Below are 8,989 nucleotides of genomic sequence, written 5' to 3'. Positions count from 1 at the left end.
AGACAGGTATCTTTTCACTGTAGTTTGTAATATTGACGCACGCACACGGCTGTATATGTATTGTATTTTGCATGTTACGATACTTGACGTATGCGACTTTTCCTTTGACCGCCTCGTTCACTCAAGGAGACGAGCGAGCAGTTTTCCAAGGAGAAATACGTGATACGTTTATTACTTACACGCGTCACAAATTACAGAGGGCACCGACCACGATCCGGCTCCGGTTCCTGTAATGATGCGGGAGCGAATTTCCGTGGAAGTAGCACGCGTGGTTAGAAACTTTTTAGCCGTAGTGTCTGCGGCACGAATACATCGTGTAGGTGTGCGCGCGCATGAGTGTTCGTGTGAGGGCTCGCGTGGCTTTGCTACGACTCGAGCTTGCAATTTGTGCAGTGGTCAAAGGCAACGGCCGGTGTGAGAGAACATTACCGCAGGTAGTCGGATGAAACCGAAAGAAAGAGGGAGAGAGCGTACGCTAAATAGGAAAACGAGGTAGGAGAAAAACATTCTCGACGCGGAGGATTTGCAATTGCGAACTTAAATTGTGGTCAGTGGTTATTGAAAACTAATCACGTCTTGCAATAAAATTATTCTCCACTGATGCGGTTTATGGTGGTTTTAATATCGAGAGTGGTACAGGATTCTCTTAATTGTCCGCTATCGAGGGTCTACGTGAAAGAAGAACAGAGATGAATTGATCATTGATGGTAATAAGAGTAAGGAAAAATGGTAGTAGAGTCTTCAGCTTCTTCAGCGTTTTGTCATTACGCGTGTTCTTTTTTACTTTCAGTATTTATTACTCTTGTTTTCGTCTTTCGGTAAAGTACAAGCATATTCATGATTCGTTAGAAAGTGTAAATAACAGCAGCCAAAAAGAGTATGTTGTATACATCTCTGTAATGAATCATGGTATTTTTTTATTAATTTTGTGTACGTAACAGAAGGTTTCTATGCACAAAAATATATAACGTTCAACTACTAAAATGTAGATATATGAGAGCTTTGAAAAAATATAAATATAAATTGAAAGAATATTATATTGTTAAAGATGGATATTAATCAGCTATAATAAAATATAAAGACGTTCGAAATATTAGTATAAATTTAACGATATTCATTTTGCAACAGCTGTATTTTGATGTAAAGTAGAAAAGACACATTGAAAGTATCGAAGTAGACAATTTATCAATAGAATTGTGCGGAATAGTTACGGTAATTGATTGATTCTCGATATCCGCAAGAAAAATGATTGCTTCCTACGAGAAACCTGTTGGATATTCAAAGCTTCCGATTATTGATTCCTTTTGACCGCTTGCAATTGAACGCAATCAAATGAATTTCAAAATGATATTGATCGATTCACAGAGAATGAAATTACAAGTAATAATTTATCTATCATGAGACACGACAGTCTCTTGGCGCTAATTACATTGTATTTAAAAACTTATAAAATCAATTTATAGATTATAATTACTTTCTGTTTTCTCTCTTCTTTCTCTTTCTCACTTATCATGTTTTATATATATATAATAATAATAAATATTTAATATGAACAATTATTATAATCGTACATATAAAACATATTTTAGAACTATATTTATCAATACATCGGAATAAGTTTTGGAATTTTTGATGTAATAATATCTTCTTATGTACGAGTTTTTTTCACACACACACACACACACCTTGTATTATTATTATTATTATTATTATTATTATTATTATTATTATTATTATTAGGCGTTAGGAACTCGAAAGCTCATTGCCGCAAATATCAAATCTCGCCACTGTTCCCGTCCCTGAGCAAGATCCCTCCATTTGTGACCCTCGTACCCCATTTCGTTAAGGTCCATTCTAATATTATCTTCCCATCTACGTCTTGGTCTACCCAATGGTCACCTTGTATTATTATTGAACTAAAAGTAATGAAAATAGCAACGGAAAAAGGATCGAAAATAGATAAATTAAAAATTTGCAGTACAAAACTAAAGAAATAAAGAAATATATCCTATTGAAAATAATAATCGTATAGTTCATTATTTCACTATTTCACCTTGCCAATACAAATGAAAATTATTTACGTGCAAATAGAAGCATAATTTAATCTAAGACTAAAAATACTTATTATTCTCTATTCTAAAAATGACATCTAATAAAAAAATCAAATTTTCTTTTTGCAACAATTTTGATATTTTTCCTGCTGAAAATAAAGCGTTTCCAATAATTTAAACGAAAAATAATTTTTGAAAAATAACTTATCTTCCAAATTATTTATTTCTTTCGAACGTCATGGACCACTCTTTGGAAGCGAGCGTAACTATCGGCGGGGAAAGAGAGACATAAATTGAATGTGCAATCACGGCAAAACCGAGTCGCCATGAATAACGGCAATAAATGTCGTTTCTTCCAAAGGTTTACAAAGAATCCTCATGCGACCGAAGGAGGCGGAGAAGAAGACGATCCTTCGAGGTGCAGTGCGAAGCTTGCAAGAGGATCCTCCCTCTCCCCCCTTCAAAAACAAATTCATATTTCAAGGCGGAACCCTCTACGGTGTATTCGTCTACGAAAAGAGACGCGAGCTCAGAGATAAAAGTGAAATACGCGGGTTCGCTATTGAAGGCGGTGCTAGAGGAGGAACGCGGATACAAAGCCAGAGACAAGGGATCGCGGTCATTCGTCATTCGACGTCGCCCTTTGTCTCATATCGTTATAATAGATTGAGCTTGACAATCGCTTATCTCATTTGAATCCTCTCTCTCTCTCTCTCTCTCTCTCTCTCTCTCTCTCTCTCTCTCTCTCTCTCTCTCCTACGAAGTAGGGATAAATCGCCCTGGTCGAAAAGCAATTTAATCAGGAAGAACATCGTCGTCGGACCGTCTTCGAGATGATCGCGCCAACTGCTTTCGCCGTCGTCGTCGTCGTCGTCGTCGCCGTCGCCGTCGTCGTCGAGAATTTTTCGCGCGCAGTGAAAAAACGAAAAACCTAATGAACGTCATCTTGATTCATGATCTAGAGAAACTGGGCCTCCCGCGTGCAACACGGGAAACGGATGCGCGGCCGCCGGTCGAAATTCAATTTGTATGCTCCATGATTTATTTTCCCTCCGCGCGGATTTATCTTCCGAGCGCGATGCTCTCCGGTGCATTTTACGGCGTCATCCTCTATTAAGTGGGCTATCCATACGTCGGACCGGCAAGAAGATTACGTTTTACGCGTCTCATCTGTCGGTGTTAATTATTAAATGCGTATTATTCTCTGCGGGCGGGAGTTATTCTCTCGCGCATATACCCGCGAAATTGAGGCTGCCCGCGTATATACCCCGCCGGGGAAATACCTGGTAAAAAGTATCGACAATTTGGGAGTGCAGGGACCGCGCTCCCTGAAATCCCGTTGGAAATTTTTCAGTGATACCCCAACAACGCCGCTCGGTCGAGGATTTCGGCGTTAACGCGTTTACCTCGCGTTCTCAGCAATTGCGCAATCGGCCGTGCGGTAGGTCCATCCGTTAGATACGCTTCGTTCATTCCGCTCGTTACTTGCATTACTGCAGACATTTACACGTACACCTACGTATACACTTACACGTGCGTGCCATATCGTCACGTGCATAAATTAGAATTGGCTCGATCGCGTGATTGGCTCTTCGTGATGTACAACGCGAACGGACCGAAAATGTTATCCCCGATTTTCTTTCGGACAGAAATCCGAGATGAATACAAGGCGAATAAATGGGCTCATCGACAGTCTATCGTTCCGGGTAAACAGTCTCATTTCGAACAAAAGGACGAGCCAGCAGCGTCAACACAAAAATCCCATTTACGTCTTTCGCGCAGACATAAGCTGGGCTCGTAGAGGCAATCACTGTAGCGCGCGCACTCGAGATATCCGTGTTAAATAAATTTCACCAGGCGACCCCTTTCGCGCCCCGTATCCTCGTCGGATTCGTCGACACAGGGAAAACATCAGGACGATCTTCCTCCTCCTTAGACGTGAGAGTGTGTAGTTGTGTAACGGGCGTTGGCGTTGACGGTGCGCTGTCTAAGCGCGCCGAGATTGACAGCTCGAGTGCGCGCACGCTCGCTCCGAAAACATCCCTCTAAGACGCGTGGGCGTATCACGAGAATGGCACACATATATATAATATATATATATATATATTCGCGCTTACGTACACACCGGTACGTTCTTCTATCGAGTGAACGCACACCAGCGATGATTATGTGCATACGTACGTACGTGCGCACTGATGCACGTCGCGTTCACACACACACACACACACACACACACACACACACACACACACACAGGGATTCACACGAACGACTGTATAAACACAGGCATACGCAGCGGGAGTATAATGTACGCGGCGAGCACCACGGCATCGCGTTATCCCTACACGTCTGTCCATTATTGCGATAGCAGGCTGCGTCAATATTGGCCCAAAGGGTTTCGCTGTGATTGTCTTCCTCGGATACACGTACATACACATATATGACATTAGGCCCGGCTCATACGCGATACTAGCCTAGCTGCCTACACCGATCGACACCACCTCTATTCTCCACCACTCTCTTCCTCTTCCTTCTCCTTCCTCCATTTCCCTTTTCCCCGTTGTCTTCTCCTTCGCTATACCTACTGCCGTTCTCCTCGCCGTTTACTCAGCTTCGCACGAACGATCGCTTAGTTCAAACGCTTTGAAAACAGGAACGTCCGATTTCATGATAGCTTCAAATAGTTCGCACCGTTCTTGTCCAGCTGATCGGCTAACGGTGGTGCCCGTTTATTCGCGATTGCGTCGGCGGTACGGGATCGTTACGAGAATCGATGGTTTCACGGACTATTTGGGATTTAACGATCGGTGAGATATGAATTATTATTCGAAACGGTGATACAGAGAGTTTGCTGCTGTAAATAGGAGCAGAAGAAAAGATGTGTAATGTCCCTATATGTGTATATTTTATACATTAGCTCGCAAATTCAAAATAGAAACAGAATAAACAAATCTATGTGATAATCCATCTGGATGGAATTCTGTACAGGATCGTATCGAGTAGCGAATTTCCAATTCAGTGACACACGCTGAAGATTATATCTCTATACACCTGCTTATTATATAGATTTCCCGTCTAACTAACCGTTTCTGCTGCACTAACGAAGATCTGTGCTTGCACGTTACTGGCAGTGTTTATTCATTGAATCAGAGGAATTAGGTATTTCACTGAGTGATAATCCAAATTCTACAAATTTCCGCTGTATACATGCTTCCTATAAATAATTTCAATAATATATATCTCCATATAAAAGATTAACTCTTTATCAAAGCCTTTATCAGAATTCTCATTTATTTATAAATTGTTTGACAAATTTAATGTTTCTAAAAATTTCGAAGCACCGATAAAAGTAATAGACACTGTAATATTATATTTCGTTTTGTTTTCGTCGACAATTTAGTCTTTCAAAAATATTTATACATTTCATTATAATTATAATATGCATATTATAATAATACATGCATAATTCGATATAATAAAGAATTTTGATTCGCCTCGATCTGTCTGAATCGTGCCATCGAAACGCGAATGCATCATGCAACCTCGTTGAAGATTCCATGCGTACTGCCTGTCTGCCTCTCGAGAGTGTGAATTTGCACCTGTTCTCTGGTCTCGAATGTTTATTTTTTGAGAGTGGGAGAGAAGAGTTGAGTCGTTAGATGCCTCGCGAAAAGAAAACGCGGGGGGCCATCCTTCGTAGTCGAGGACTGTTTGTCGTGTATACATACAAACGGCAGCACAAGTGCAGGCAAGAAGTGCGACGGGACACGTACGATATAACTACCAGCACCTGGCGCATAAAGCCCTGCACTGCATACGTTATGAGAGAGCCTGCAGGTCTGCATGCAGCGCAGTCGTAATATTTTCAGCTCGCGCCCCCGACCACGTTTTTACGATACACTTGACGGTCAAAACGCTGAATTTCCTCGAAACTCCATCGATGATATTGGAAAGCACAATCAAAGACGACGGCTTATATAAGCACTTTCGAAATTTTATCGTTTGCACACCTTTTATTGCGACATTATTTATATACATGGGCGCTGATCTCGATAATTTGATGTAAAAAACGGTAATACGATTTTAAGTTATAAGAAAGTTATTTTGAAGATTTTTACAAAGACATCCTTGTAATATGCAAAATAAAATATTTAGTGTACAAAATAAAATAGAAATGATATTTTTGATATCATATAACTTGTTAGAAATAACAATCTCCAAAAGTAAAAATGTATAAAAACAGCATAATTACATAGAGAATTGTATAAACAAGATACCTTTGTTAAAATTATTTGCAGTATTCAGCTACGCTGTAAAATCTATGATTATAACGCATAATTAAAAAGTAGAAATTTTGGATAAGTCTTGAATAAATCTTGAATAAGTTTGGATTAAGAATATTTTTAATATAACACAATTAAATGTCACATTTAATTTCTCAATTATATACATACGTCGTTTGCCATCTACTGTGAATGAGTCTGTCATGCGAATGAATAAAATGTCATTTGATATTCAATGTAATAAATTGCATAATATTAGTTCTAATGTAGGTCATGTTTATATCGATATGAAATACTGTTATCCTGCCAATTCTGATTTATTTACTATTCTGTTTTGCGGGACACACAATATGCAACAATATTCATTCTCGGCATAGTTTTATTTTCAGAAAAATAATTTAAAGTCGTGTGTTCTAACATAAAAATATTTAATAATAAAAACAATAATAATAAAATCAGATCATTTTATGAAAAACAATAAGAATAACAATGAAAGTTCAAATTAAATGAGCAAAAGTAAGTGAAAAATTAACAATATGTTTTTCATATGAATAGAATACAAAAATAACCTTTTCAATTAATAATAAAAAGTTTGTTAAACAGAAACTATAATATTATATATTTATATAAATAATTCTTGAGAGAGAGAGAGAGAGAGAGAGAGAGAGAGAGAGAGACAGAGAGAGAGAGAGAGAGAGAGAGAGAGAGAGAGAGAGAGAGAGAGGAAGAGAAATATCATTGCGGAAACAAGATAAGCTCAACGCTTGAAATTCAATTGCATTAAAACATGTTCATAAAACATGTTTGTTTTACATTTTTTCTTACCATAAGACATGTCGCTAGTTCGGTGCAACAGGTGAATAGCATTGTTCTACGTTACGCGAATTGTAAAGTGTTTCGAGATATTGAACAACATCTACATATGTTTGCAAAATGCAACACGCACGATTATCCGCATTCGATTATCGCGACAATGTTGAGAACATCACCTGCATTATAATGTATAGACTTGTTCAAATGAAAACTACATTCACTTCATGTTTTTGCAATGTTATTTTTAATCGCGTGCAATTAGATTAGATAAACTATATATACACGTATATACACATAAGCAAATATACTATATATAACTAATAAATATTGAACTAACGAAAGTATTATTATGTATATATTTCATGTCAATACTTTCGTTAGTTCAATATTTACTAGTTATATATAGTATGTTTGCTTATGTGTCTATACGTATGTACATGTATATTTTTAATTAAAAATTAATGCTAATATACAAATAATACATAAATAATTAAATGATCCTGTAATATAACTATTTACTTATTTCTGATACTATTTAGTAATATTGGGATATATATTAATATTAGAGAGAAAGAATTTATATGTATGTATTCTCTCTTTCTTTTCTCAGTAGTAAAAAATAAAAAAACTTTAATCAATATAGAAGTTAATGTTTCTAATTAAATATAAAAAAATGTATTAAGATAGAGTAAAATTAAAAAGTTCCGTGTTGTTATATATAAAAAAAAAAGAAAAAAATCCGAGATATCCAATCATAACATTATCGGCGATCAGAGTTAATCGCTACATTACAATGCAATATCTGGGCTGAAACGAGTCGACATAATTCCTTAATTACTACATTCACCATCGTGAACTTCAAGAACGAAGTACGTTTATCGTGACTCAAGAATTATCTCGAATATACGTAGGAAGCATTCGACCGATGATCGGCTGTTATAGCTCTACGTATGTTTCTTGCGCACTTGCTTTCTATTAAATGCCAGGTATAAAATTGCAGGTTACAGCGGTCCATTTCTCATGCGTCTGACCGAGCATGGAGAGGAACGAACCCGAGCGAATCGGTGAATGAAATGAGTTTCGGTCGCGCTAAGGTCGTAAGTACCAATCCCGTTCTTCCAGTTTGGCTTTCACGGATAGCCGGTGTGCGTGCTTGCGTATACGAATATGTATATATATTCGCACACCAAGAAATTCGCACAAGCGACTACTGCTGATCGAAACATTCCACCAAGGTTTCCGGTTGATGATAAACTATCGCGACGAAAGACGGCGATCATTCATCAGAATATCTGATCTTTCGAGTTTATTGTCGAAGTAGCATGTATGTATCGCTGTACACGATCTATCTCTGAAATTTGCATTATATATGCGACGGGATTGGTGGATTTTAATTTATTATATTATTGTTCTTAATCAGAATAAGAATAATGTAGTAGTTATAAAAGAGATACAATCTTTTTAATATAAACGGTAAGAAGGCAATATGTTTTATGTATATTTGTTTTGTCTGTTCATATAATTGTAATATCCAATTAATAATATTCATAAAACAATACTCATGATATAAAAGTCATTTACTTAATCTGCGAATAGTCACCTGGGGTATTTTTTATCTCAGCAGTGAAAAAATATAAATTTATAAAATATTGTTATAAAATATTGTCCTATATGAATATTTTTTAATACATAATTTTCATTTTTAATACATATTCTTTACGCACTTTTAAATATGCAATTCTATCGAAAATTCGCAATAAAAAATTTTATATTACTTAAAATCTCTTAATTTTTTTTAGTCATAAGTAGCTACTTAACGTACTTTCGTTTAATATTTGTTTA

At 37.0% G+C, this 8,989-nt stretch overlaps 1 protein-coding gene across 1 annotated transcript in view; it reads right to left on the bottom strand.

The window, feature by feature from the left end:
- The window catches only part of LOC108753776 (protein slit), a 351,622-nt gene that overhangs the window by 191,234 nt on the left and 151,399 nt on the right, over positions 1 to 8,989 (bottom strand). The window lies entirely within an intron of this gene.

The sequence above is a fragment of the Trachymyrmex septentrionalis genome, unplaced genomic scaffold (genome assembly GCF_001594115.1).
Source record: "Trachymyrmex septentrionalis isolate Tsep2-gDNA-1 unplaced genomic scaffold, Tsep1.0 scaffold71, whole genome shotgun sequence".
NCBI lineage: Eukaryota > Metazoa > Arthropoda > Insecta > Hymenoptera > Formicidae > Trachymyrmex > Trachymyrmex septentrionalis.
This window is presented reverse-complemented; position numbering and strand designations above follow the sequence as displayed.